The 12,999-nt window shown below is 39.3% G+C and overlaps 1 protein-coding gene and 1 pseudogene across 3 annotated transcripts in view; both read left to right on the top strand.

The window, feature by feature from the left end:
- Window positions 1-12,999, top strand: part of CSNK1G1 (casein kinase 1 gamma 1) — a 224,844-nt gene that overhangs the window by 125,949 nt on the left and 85,896 nt on the right. The gene's annotated exons all lie outside the window — the stretch shown is intronic.
- LOC128588317 (60S ribosomal protein L39-like) lies at window positions 5,419-5,574 on the top strand (annotated as a pseudogene).

Here is a 12,999-nt window from a genome sequence, read left to right as displayed (position 1 = left end):
CTTCTTCAATTTCTTTTATCAGTGTTTTATAGTTTTCCTTGTAGGACTCTTTTACCTCTTTGGTTAAATATATTCATGGGTGTTTTATTTTTGTAGCTATTGCAAAAGAGATTTTTTTTTTCCTGAGATAGTTCATTGTTGGCATACAGAAACACTTGATTTTTGTATGTTGATTTTATATCCTGCAACTTTACTGAATTCTTTTATAAATTCTAATAGTTTCTTGGTGGAGTCTTTGAGATTTGCTATATATATGATCTTGTCATTGGCAAACAGGAACAGATTTACTTCCTACTTTCTAATTTGGATGTTCTTTATTTTTTTCTCTTGCATAATTGTTCTGGGTAGGACTTTTGAGTACTGTGTTGAATAAGAGTGATGAAAGTAGGCATCCTTGTCTTGTTCCAGTTCTTAGAGGAAAAGCTTTTTCCTAATATGATGTTAGTTGTGGGTTTGTCATGTATGGCCTTTATTTGTATTGAGGTATATTTCACTTATACCTAATTTGTTGAGTGTTTTTATCCTAAAGTGGTGTTGAGTTTTATCAAATGCCTTTTCTGCTTATGTTGACATGATCATATGGTTTTTGCCCCTCATTTTATTGATGTGATGTATCAATTTGTATATGTTGAACCATCCTTGGGATGAATCGCACTTGATCACGGTGAATGATTTTTTAATGTGCTGTGCTGGATCAGTTTCCTAATATTTTATTGATTTTTTTTTTTTGTATCTATGTTCATCAAGTATTTTGGCTTATAGTTTTCTTTTATTATTGTGTTCTTGTCTGGTTTTGGTGTCAGAGTAATGCTGAGATGCAGAATGAGTTTAGAAGAATTCCCTCTTCTCCGGCTCGGCGGCTCGGTGCCTGTAGCTCAGTGAGTAGGGCGCCCGCCACATACACCATACCCGGCTCCAACAACAGGTTCCAGCCCGGCCTGGACCTACTACTAAACAACGACAACTGTAACCAAAAAATAGTCGGGCATTACGGCGGGTGCCCATAGTCCCAGCTACTTGGAAGACTGAGGCAAGAGAATTGCTTAAGCCCAAGAGTTTGAGGTTGCTTGAGTTGTGATGCCACAGCACCCTACTGAGGGTGACATAGTGAGACTCTGTCTCAAAAAAAAAAAAGTTCCCTCTTCTTCAATTTTCTGGAAGAGTTTGAGAAGAATTAGTATTAATCTTGTTTAAATGTTGGATAGAATTCAGTGGTGATACCATCGGTCGTAGGCTTTCCTTTGATGGAATAGTCTTTATTACGGCTTCAGTCTTGTTTGGCTTGTTCAGGTTTTCTATTTCTTCTTGGTTCAATCTTGTCTAGCAATCTATCCATTTTCATTAGGCTTTCCAATTTGTTGGTAAGTAGTTGTTCACAGTAGTCTCTAATGAACCTTTTATATTTCATCAGTATCAGTTGTCTTATCTCCCTTTTTGGTTCTGATTTTATTTATTTGGGTCTTTTCTTTTTCTTGGTTAGTGTAGGTAATGGCTTGGCAATTTTGATTATCTTTTTAATAACCAACTTTTTGTTTTGTTGATCTCTTGTGGTTTTTTTATCTTTAATTCTGTTTATTTCTGCTCTGATGTTTTTCTTTCCTTCTACTGAATTTGGGTTTAGTTCATTCCTTGAGATGCATGAGTAGGTTGCTTATTTTCAATCTCTCTCTCTCTCTTTTTTTTTAAGAGACAAAATCTTGGGTGGTGCCTGTGGCTCATAGGAGTAGGGGTCTGGCCCCATATGCCAGAGGTGGCGGGTTCAAACCCAGCCCTGGCCAAAAACTGCAAAAGTAAAAAAAAAAAAAGAGAGACAAAATCTTTCTCTGTAACCCAGGCTGGAGTGTAGTGACATGATCGTAGCTCACTGCAGCCTTGAACACCTACCTGGACTCAAGCAATCCTCCTGCCTTGGCCTCCCAAAGTCCTGGCATTACAAGCATTATCTCAGGACCACTACACCCAGCCAAAATCTTCACTTTTTTTAAAACTGTTTCGTGTTGGACAGGCTGGAGTATACGGGCATCATCAGAGCTCACTGTATGTAACTTTGAATTCCTGGGCTGAAGTGATTCTCCTACTTCAGCCTTCCTAGTAGCTAGGACTACAGGCACAGGTACATACTATGACACTCAGATAATATGTTCTTTTTTTTCCTTTTCTCCTTCTTCTTTTCCTCCTCCTCCTCCCTCCTTTTTTTTTTTTTTTTTTAGAGAGAGAGAGTCTTACTCTGTTGCCCAGACTAGAGTGCCATGGCATGAGCCTAACTCACAACAACCTCCAACTTCTGGGCTCAAGTGATCCTCTTGCCTTAGCCTCCCAAGTGACTGGGACTAGTGCGCCCTGTGACACCCAGCTGATTTTTCTTTTCTTTTTTTTTTTTTTTGAAACAGAGCCTCAAAAAGAGTGCCCTGGGTAGAGTGCCATGGCATCACAGCTCACAGTAACCTCCAACTCCTGGGCTCAAGTGATTCTCTTGCCTCAGCCTCCCAAGTAGCTGGGACTACAGGCGCCTGCCACAACGCCCAGCTATATTTTTGGTTGCAGCCGTCATTGTTGTTTGGCAGTCCCAGGCTGGATTCGAACCCACCAGCTCAGGTGGATGTGGCTGGCGCCTTAGCTGCTTGAGCCACAGGCACCGAAACTGATTTTTCTACTTTTAGTAGACTCAGAGTTGGGTTCTCGCTCTTCCTCAGGCTGATCTTGAACTTCTGAGCTCAAGTTATTCTCCCACCTCAGCCTCTCAGAGTACTATGATTACAGGTGTGAAACACCATGCATGGCCAATATGTTTATATTCAAAGTTATTATTGATAGGTTAGGATTTATTCTTGTCCTTTTCTTAATCATTTCCTGGATTTTTGTTACTACTTTTTTCCTTCTTTGCTCTCTTACTGTCATTTCAGATTATAAAATAGTTTGGTGGTTTCTACAGTAATGAAATTTGATTCTTTTATCTTTCTTCTTTGTATATCTGTTCTACTATTGACTTTGTATGGTGTGTTATTTTTGTTGAGTCAGTGCCTTACTCTTGTCCCGGGGCTAGATTGCAGTTGGCATCATCATAGCTTACTGTAACCTGAAATTCCTGAGCCTAAGTGATCTGCTTAAGGCAGCCTCCTGAGTAGCAAGGACTACATACAGCACATTACCATGCCTGCTTAATTTTTCTTAATTTCTTTAAAGACAGTGTCATGCTTTTGGTCAGGTTTGTCTTGAACTCTGGGCCTCAAGCAGTCCTGCTGCCTTTGCCTATTGATGTGCTAGGATTGCAGATGCGAGCCACCACACCTGGCCTCTTTGCATGTTCTCTTGATTGTGAGTATAGTCTTTTCACTTGAAGGTGCCAAACTCTCTTGAGCATTTTTTTTTTTTTTCAAGGCACAAAATCAGCTTTATTTTATAGTATCCCAAGAGAATTGTCTACAGGGAAGTACCATAGACAGTACAGGGAAGTAGCATGGACAAAAGACATATATTTCATCTTACAGTATGATTGGAAAATGTAAATAACTTTAACAAAGACAAATCATCCTGTTAATGGTTTCTACTTCGTTAACATATGATTAGAAGTGAAAAGGGAAAGATCACAAGGATTTCTGCATAGTTCCTAAAAATTAACTAGATCAAGTCTTTATTCTCTATTTTTGACCAACTGTGTTAAATTGAAAAAGTTGTCTTTAAGCTCTGAAATTCTTTCTTCTGCCTGGTCTAGTCCATTCTTAAAAGTTTCCACTATGTTTTGTATTTTCCTAAATGAAATTTTCATTTCCAGAAGTTCTATTTTTTTTTAATATGTCTGTCTCTTTAGTAAATTTTTCATTCATTTTCTACATGTTTTTGTTTCTTTGAGTTTGTTTTCCATTTTCTCTCAGATCTCATTGAGTTTGTTTATAATTCATATTTGGAATTCTTTATCTGTCATTTCAGTATTTTCATTTTGGTTGAGATCCCTTGCTATATAGCTGGTGTGATTCTTTGGGGGTGTTCTGTCACTCTGACTTTTCATACTCTCAGAATTCTTGTGCTGGTTTCTTCTCATCCAGAGAAGGTGTTGCTTCTGGTTTGGGAATTTTCTTTTGTTTAGATGGGCCTTTTTTTCCTTTCTACACTCTTTTTTTTTTCCAATGTATTTACCCTCCTAAGGAGTATTTAATGATTTTCTTTCTTTTTTTTTTTTTAAATTGTTGGGGATTCATTGAGGATACAATAAGCCAGGTTACATTGATTGCAATTGTTAGGCAAAGTCCCTCTTGCAATCATGTCTTGCCCCCATAAAGTGTGACACACACCAAGGCCCCACCCACCTCCCTCCGTCCCTCTTGAGCATTTCTTTTTTTTTTGTAGAGACAGAGTCTCACTGTACTGCCCTTAGGTAGAGTGCCATGGCGTCACACGGCTCACAGCAACCTCTAACTCTTGGGCTTACACGATTCTCTTGCCTCACCCTCCCGAGCAGCTGGGACTACAGGTGCCCGCCACAACGCCCGGCTATTTTTTTGTTGCAGTTTGGCTGGGGCTGGGTTTGAACCTGCCACCCTTGGCATATGGGGCCGATGCCCTACTCACTGAGCCACAGGTGCCGCCCTGTTTTTTTTTTTTTTTTTTTAGAGACAGAGTCTCACTTTGTGGCCCTTGGTAGAGTGCTGTGGCATCACAGCTCACAGCAACCTCCGACTCCTGGGCTTAGGTGATTCTCTTGCCTCAGCCTCCCAAGTAGCCCAGCTATTTTCTGTTGCAGTTTGGCCAAGGCTGGGTTTGAACCCACCACCCTTGATATATGGGGCCAGCACCCTACTGACTGAGCCACAGGCATCGCCGGAGCATTTTTTATAAGGTTGGTCTACTGGTGACAAATTCAGGTTTTTTTTTTGTTGTTGTTGTTTGTTTGTTTGTTTTGAGACAGAGCCTTAAGCTGTCACCCTGGGTAGAATGCTGTGGCATCACAGCTCACAGCAACCTCCAGCTCCTGGGCTTAAGTGTTTCTCTTGCCTTAGCCTCCCAAGAAGCTGGGACTACAGGCGCCCAGCTATTTTTTGGTTGTAGGTATCATTGTTCGGCAGGCCGGGGCTGGATTCCAACCCACCAGCTCTGATGTATGTGGCTGGTGCCTTAGCCGCTTGAGCTACAGGCACCGAGCCCACAAATTCAGTTTTTGCTCACCTGAGAATGTTTTTTCTCCCTTGTTTTTAAAGGATAGGTTTGCTGAATACAGTATTACTGGCTGGCAATTTTTTTTTTCTTTCCAGTATTTTGAGTGTATCAATACATTCTTTCTTGGTATTAAAGTATCTGCTGAGAAATTTGCTATTAGTATAGTGGGGATTCTGTTATATGTGACTCAATTTTTTTTCTTGCTAAAAGAATTTCTTTCTCGGCTCTTCTCCATTGTGGTGAGTGTGAGTAGTCTTGTTTGTCGCCATGTCCTCTTATAAGACTTTCAGAATCAAGTGGTTTTTGGCCAAGAAACAAAAACAAAATCGTCCCATTCCCCAGTGGATTTGAATGAAAACCGGTAATAAAATCAGGTACGACTCGAAGAGGAGACACTGGAGAAGAACCAAGCTGGGTCTATAAGAAATTGCACATGAGACGGCATGTACATATGCTGTATTACGGTCACTATCATCGTCTTACCATATCAAGCTGAAAATGTCATCACTTGAACATTTGCCACACTTCATTGGGAAAATGAGTTTTCTCTTCATTTATGTGCTATTCCCTAATAAGCTGGTGTAATAATAAATATGTGAGACCTTGTGTTTGAAGTAAAAAAAAAAAAAAAATTCTCTTTCTCTTTGACTTTTTGAAATTTCACTATAATGTGCCTTAGGGCAGACCTTTTGGGTTTAAAATACTTGAGAATCTTTGAGTTTCTTCTTTTGGATGTCTGTGTCTCCCATTAGACTTGAGAAGTCTGTAGCTATTATTATAGATTTTTTCTCTATCTCTTCTCCTGGAAACCCTACAATATGAATATTTGTTAGCTTAATATTGTCCTGTAAGTTTTGTAGTCTTTCTTCACTCTTTTCTTTTCTTTTTTTTTTTTTTTGAGACAGAGTCTCACTTTGTCACCCTGGTTAGAGTGTCGTGGTATCATAACTCACAGCAACCTCAAGCTCTTGGGCTCAAGCAATTCTCTTGCCTCAGCCTCCCAAATAGCTGTTCCAGTGCCTGTTCCAGTGCCTGGCTATTTTTAGTCTTGCTCTTGCTCAAGCTGGTGTTGAACTCCTAAGCTCAGGCAATTCACTGGCCCGGCCTCCCAGAGTGCTAGGATTATAGGTATGAGCCACCACACCCCGCCCTCTTTTTCATTTTTATTATTTTTTTAACTGAGTGATTTCAAGTAGGCTAACTTCAAGTTCAGATTCTTTCTTCTGCTTGATCAAGTCTGTTGGTGAAAGCTCTCTAATATATTTCTTATTTAATTAATTGAAGTTTTCAGCTGCAGAATTTGTTTGCTCCTTTCTGTTATATGTATTTCCTTGTTAAATTTCTTGTTCGTATCATGAATTATTCTTCTGATTTTGTTGAATTACCTGTCTATATTTTCTTATATCTCATTTAGGTTCCCTTAAGATCATTTTTTGGATTCCTTTCCCAGTAATTTGTAATTTCCCTTTCATTGAAGTCTGTTACTAGAGAGTTATGTTCCATGATGATGTCATATTTCCTTGCTTTTTTAATTTTTCTTATGTCCCTGTGTTGATGTCTGACTTTTAATGGAATAGTTTCCCCTTTCAAGCTTTCTAGAATATTGTTCATAGAGAAAGACTTTTCTTTGCATTTAGGTCTTAGCGTGCCAGTTGCAAAAGATGTGATGATTGGATTTATGTCTGGGTACATTCAGTGATATAAGAGGTTAATAATTAAGATCATGAACTTGGTGCATGCGGCTTACTTAGCAGCATTGTATGAACAACTTGGTAAGGTTTTATAACCTTTGTATATCAGTGTCTTACAGCTATATTCATGTTGACATGTGGCAGTATCTTGCAGAGTGTTCGTTATTGTTGTTGCATGTTTTTATGTGCCATTGCAGGAATGTCCAAGGTTGAATTAGAGCAATAAATATTAAATATCTTGTTAAACCTGGCAAGAGTGAAAGTGAAATCAGGGACATGTTAGTTCAAGTTTATGGGGATAATGCCATAAGGAAAATGGCAGTGTACAAATGGATTAAATATTTCCCTGAGGGGAGAGAAAGTGTCACTGGTGAAGAGAAATCAGGGGAAGCCAGTAACAAGCAGAACTGATGAAAACATTATAAAAATTCATCAAATTGTGTGTCAGAGTTGTCAGCTAACTGTGAGAAGCATAGCAGACCAAGTAAACATCAATAGAAAAACAAACAGGAAAATCTGAACTGAAAATTTTGGCATGAGAAATGTGTGACTTTTGCATCATGACAGTGCACCAGCTCACATGGCACTGCCTATCAGGGAGTTTTAGCCAGTAAACAAATAACTGTATTGGAACACCTCCCTACTCACTTGATCTGTCCCTCAATGATGATTTTCTTTACTGGAAAATAAAGGAAATATTGAAAGGAAGGCATTTTGATAATATTCAGGACATCAAGGGTAATAATGACAGCTCTGATGGCCATTCCAGAAAATGTTTTAAAGGGTGGACTACAGTGCATCTTACAAGGGTATATGTGAAACTTAGTAAATGTGGAATGTAAATGTCTTAGCACAATAACTAAGAAAATGCCAGGAAGGCTATGTTAACCAGTGTGATGAAAATGTGTCAAACTGTTTATAAAACCAGTGTATGGTGCCCCATGATCGCATTAATGTACACAGCTATGATTTAATAAAAAAAAAAGGGGGGGGTGGACTAGGCACTGGAGTTGATGCGTAGCTTCCTAAGGGCTATAAGCCAGCTAAGCAGAGGCTTCAAAGGTGACTGCAGTGATATTTTGCAATGAGGTATGTAGCACTTTTTCTAGAGTTCTTGAATTTAATTGTCAGTATTCATGTTTTTTGTGTAACTTTTTCAGCTACATTAAATGTCAGCAGGAACTTTGGGTGCCTCAGTGACCTGGGCTCTAGAATTTTTACGGTGGTGGCAGTGATGGTAAAATGCTTATATCCTTAGTGGCAAAGGCTTTGGAATCCTTTTATTCTCATTTTTCCTACAATGACGAGACTTATGTCAGGGGTTCCCTCTTAGTATTAAGTCTGATATGGTCTACAGGCAGCTGCTATGACTCTGGGTTCTCATTGCAGGTGCTCAGAGAAGCTATGGAACCAGGATACTAGCTTCAGGTTCTCATGAACATACTGTGGCACCTGGGCCTCGATGTGCAGGTTTACTCTCCATGGCAGGGTTGGGTATGGATGACTCACAGCACCAGGATCTGTGACTCTGAGGCACCTGCTCACGGCTTGAGTATACAGGGTTGGGTTGCAACTTTGATTTTACCTCTGGGAGGCAGCATACAGTCCTGGCATGATTCCAGAAATAAGGGATACTCTGAAAGTATGAGCTCAGAAGGATGGGCTATGGCTATAACGAAGAGCCTGAGTTGGTAAGGCTCAGTCTAGTTTTTGGTATGATTATTTCATTTGTCCCCATTTTTGAGCTCAGGGAAGTTTCATAACTTCCCTAAGGGTCACACAATAGGCAGTCCTGAAAAAGGAGTGTTTTTCTCATGTTTTTGTACAGATTTTTTTTGTCTTGTGAGCATATACCCAGTAGATGCCTGGAACCATCCACATATTTTCCCTTACCTAATTTTAAAATAGTAATAGAAAATTGATAAAATTGAGGCAAAGGATGGACATTTCCCCCAGTGAAAGAATAGAATTTTCTGTTTTGCATGGCACTCCCAAATTTTGTGAAGTAGAAGTCTGTTTTTGTTACCTTGAAACCCTTTTAAGGCTCTGGGCTATTTAGGTTTTCAAACTTTTCTTTCCAGAGTAATCATTTATTTTGAATGCATAGGGTGTCTGTACACTGAAAGGTGGGGTCCTCAAACTCTGGCCCGTGGGCCACATGGGGTGATGTGATTGTATTTGTTCCCGTTTTGTTTTTTTACTTCAAAATAAGATATGTGCAGTGTGCATAGGAATTTCATAGTTTTTTTTTTTTTAACTATAGTCCCGCCCTCCAACAGTCTGAGGGACAGTGAACTGGCCCCCTGTTTAAAAAGTTTGAGGACCCTCGTCTGTTTGCAAACCATTTTTACCCACTGAAGCCTTTATGCTATGGTTAAAGAAAGTATTAATAGATGGGCTTTGCAATTTTGAAATTAGATAGAGGGAATGGTTTTATATGCATGCAGAAAAGACAAGAGTTGCTGTTTCTTACCATTCAAACAGAGCTTTGAATGTAGCCTACTATTAAATTGACATGAACATGCCTCTGTTTGAAAGGCTGAATAAAGCATAGACCTGGAGAAATCATAGGACAATGAGAAATTGATAAGACCTCCTATAGTATGAACATCAGTAGGAGCACCTTATAAGCCAGCTAAGCAGAGGCAATAGTACACAAGAATTCAAGTATACAGACTTCAAAAGATATATTAGAAACATGGAAGTATAAATTAAAGGAGAAGTGACTCTTCTAAGTGTAATATTCCTCAACTTAGTTGACCCTTAAAGGTGCTCAAAGAATTTTCAAAAAACCTTTCTGTCTAATATGCCTCAATTTCAGGGAAACTTCCAACTTGAGTCTTCCCCTTTGCCAGAAGCTCTGGTGCTTTTTACTTATTACGTATTCCTTTCTAATAAAATCCTATTTTACCACTAAAAAAAAAAAAATAGTAATAATAATAGTGCCTTAATTTCATTGTCCCTTTGTAGTGCTTAAGGAATTTAGAAAAAGCCTTTCTGTCTCCATTTGGTAGAAAGTTCACATGACAAGGGAAGAAAGGATGAATTTCGTAAAAGAAAGTAAAATCTGGGCTCAGCGCCCATAGCTTAGTGAGTAGGGCACTGGCCACATACACCAAAGCTGGTGGGTTAGATCCCAGCCCAGGCCTGCTAAACAACAATGACAACTGCAAACAAAAAATAGCCTGGCGTTGTAGCAGGCGCCTGTAGTCCTAGCTACTTGGGAGGCTGAGGCAAAAGAATCTCTTAAGCTCAAGAGTTGGAGGTTGCTGTGAGCTGTGATGCTACGGCGCTCTACCAAGGGTTACATAGTGAGACTCTGTTTCAAATAAATAAATAAAGTAAAATCTGGATCCTTTCTTTTCATGTATAAACTTTTCAGAGGTCTCTCTGCCAGAGGTACTATATAGAAAGAGGAAACAAGCACAGTAGAGTCTCTGCAAGATGACTACCCAAAAAACTGTAACAAACCTGTCAACATACAGAGGGGGTCTACATAAGGAACTAGGCCTACTGTACTAATACACACATGTTGTGCATGTCCATTCTGTGAAAATTAGGTAAACTTGAGGTGGTCAACTGTGGAGGTTCTGCTGTACTACATTTAGGGAAAAGTTTTCTTGTCCTTGAAATTATATTTTGAGGATTGTGAAGGATTTTTTTAGACATTCCCATCCTTAATTCTGGATAGTGTAAATAAGTGGAGATAGCCAAGAATTCAAGTGAGGAAAAAAATTCAGTGCACATTTTCCCCACTGTTTTCTGTGTGACTCAGGGTTAACCATGTGCCCTACAATGCCTCAGTTTCCTTATTCATACAACAAGAAAACCTTGTTTCTTTTTTTTTTTTTTTTATTAAATCATAACTGTATACATTGATATGATCATGGGGCATCATACACTCGCTTCATAAACCATTTGACACATTTTTATCACAGTGGTTAACATAGCCTTTCTGGCGTTATCTCAGTTACTGTGCCAAAACATTTACATTCTACATTTCAGACCTGCTGGAGTTGAATGAGATAAAGGCTTTGAATTCTTTTTTTTTTTTTTTTTTTTTTGTAGAGAGAGAGTCTCACCTTATGGCCCTCGGTAGAGTGCCGTGGCCTCACACAGCTCACAGCAACCTCCAACTCCTGGGCTTAAGCGATTCTCTTGCCTCAGCCTCCCGAGTAGCTGGGACTACAGGCGCCCGCCACAACACCTGGCTATTTTTTGGTTGCAGTTTGGCCGGGGCTGGGTTTGAACCTGCCACCCTGGGTATATGGGGCTGGCGCCTCACCGACTGAGCCACAGGCGCCACCCAAGGCTTTGAATTCTTAATGGGAAAGTGCTTTATAAACACAAGGTAATACTGTTTTACATTAGAATGAAAGATACAACTTTCCTGTAAAAGTGGAAATATCCTTAAAATTTGCATTTTTTCCCCAAAGGTCTTTTAAAAAATGAGAGTGAAGGGTGATGAAATCATTTCAGCTGTGAAGACTTTAGATGGATTCCCACGCAATAGTGAATTAGTATTTTTCAGTCCTTTCTCTGACTCAATACGTCAGAATCCCAGCTGTGGTGAACCAATCACATCTGTCATTTTTAGGGAAATGTTTGTTTTTTTCAGACAAGCTAAGTGTGGTCACATCGAAATATAATTATCCTCACTTGAGTCTCCTTGGTGAGAATGAATGCTTTTACTTCTACAACTTTATAGCCTTTCATGCCAGTTTGAAGGGGACACTTGGACCTCAGAAGAAAATATTTAATTGCCTTATTTTTGATTATGTAAAATCAACTTGAAACCATTATATAAGGACCAGAGCAACTGGTTCAATTAACATTGGTCCTTATGACTGGATTCATCTATGAATTCTCAAAGAAAGTGTGGTTTTGATGCTGAACTACTGAAACACCACAAGTAAAGTTTAATGCAATGGTCTATGGGAATGTTAGTAGATATCATTACCCATAGAAAAAGGAAAGATAGGTATATTTGCTTCTAGTGTGGAAGATAAGATTTATTATGAAAGCAGATAGACTAAAAGGCCAGATACTAAATATTTTAGGTTTTCTGGGCCAGCTACTCGTCTTTGCCCTTAAACCACACAAGTTGCCAGGGACAATATATAAATGAATGAGCTGTATTCCAATGAAACTTCTTTTACAGATGTTTAAATTTGAATTTTATGTAATTTTTGAATGTCATAAAATATTGTTATTATTCAGATTTTTCCCCCCTAAACATTTAAAAATGTAGAAACTTTTCATTCTTAGTTTGCCGATCATACAGAACACAAGTGGGCTAGATTTCACTTGTGAGCCACAGTTGCTGACCTGTGCTGTAGCATGGCAGTGAGCAAAGCTCCCATTCTTTTTTTAGTATTTTCATTTTGCAGAATATAGAAATTATCTCAATGAAGTGTATCCTACTCTTGAGGTGCTTTAGTGAGAGGCTTTATAGAAAGATCTGTATCACTCTGCAAACTTTTTGCAGTATAATATCCTTCTGGCTTTTGAGCTTTTTAAGATCAAGAAGCGTCTTTTATTATTGTATTATGTACATATCACTTCATCCAAAGAAGAGTTTCAACAGATGTCTGTTAAATTGATGAAATATCAGCATGGCAATAAGATCAATGTGCAGTTGAGGGGAGTCTGTCTTACATATACTCCCCTCTCCAAACTCTCAGCCTCTTCATTTGCTGTACCAGCTATTCTTGATTAACTACATTAAGAAAATAGATGAGCAGGCTCGGCGCCTGTGGCTCAAGCGGCTAAGGCGCCAGCCACATACACCTGAGCTGGCGGGTTCGAATCCAGCCTGGGCCCGCCAAACAACAATGACGGCTGCAACCAAAAAATAGCTGGGCCTTGTGGCGGGCGCCTGTAGTCCCAGCTACTTGGGAGGCGGAGACAGGAGACTCGCTTGAGCCCAGGAGTTGGAGGTTGTTGGTTGCTGTGAGCTGTGATGCTACGGCATTCTACCCAGGGCGACAGCTTGAGGCTGTGTCTCAAAAAAAAAAAAAAAGAAAGAAAAGAAAATAGATGAGCAAATAATTAAGGATATTAGTGCAAGGTCCTACAAATTATTTCTATAAGGATTTAGAATACTGTTAGAGACATACCTATTTACTGTTATCTACAAGCTCAGAGCAGCCAAGAG

The sequence above is a fragment of the Nycticebus coucang genome, chromosome 6 (assembly GCF_027406575.1).
Source record: "Nycticebus coucang isolate mNycCou1 chromosome 6, mNycCou1.pri, whole genome shotgun sequence".
Classification (NCBI taxonomy): domain Eukaryota; kingdom Metazoa; phylum Chordata; class Mammalia; order Primates; family Lorisidae; genus Nycticebus; species Nycticebus coucang.
This window is presented reverse-complemented; position numbering and strand designations above follow the sequence as displayed.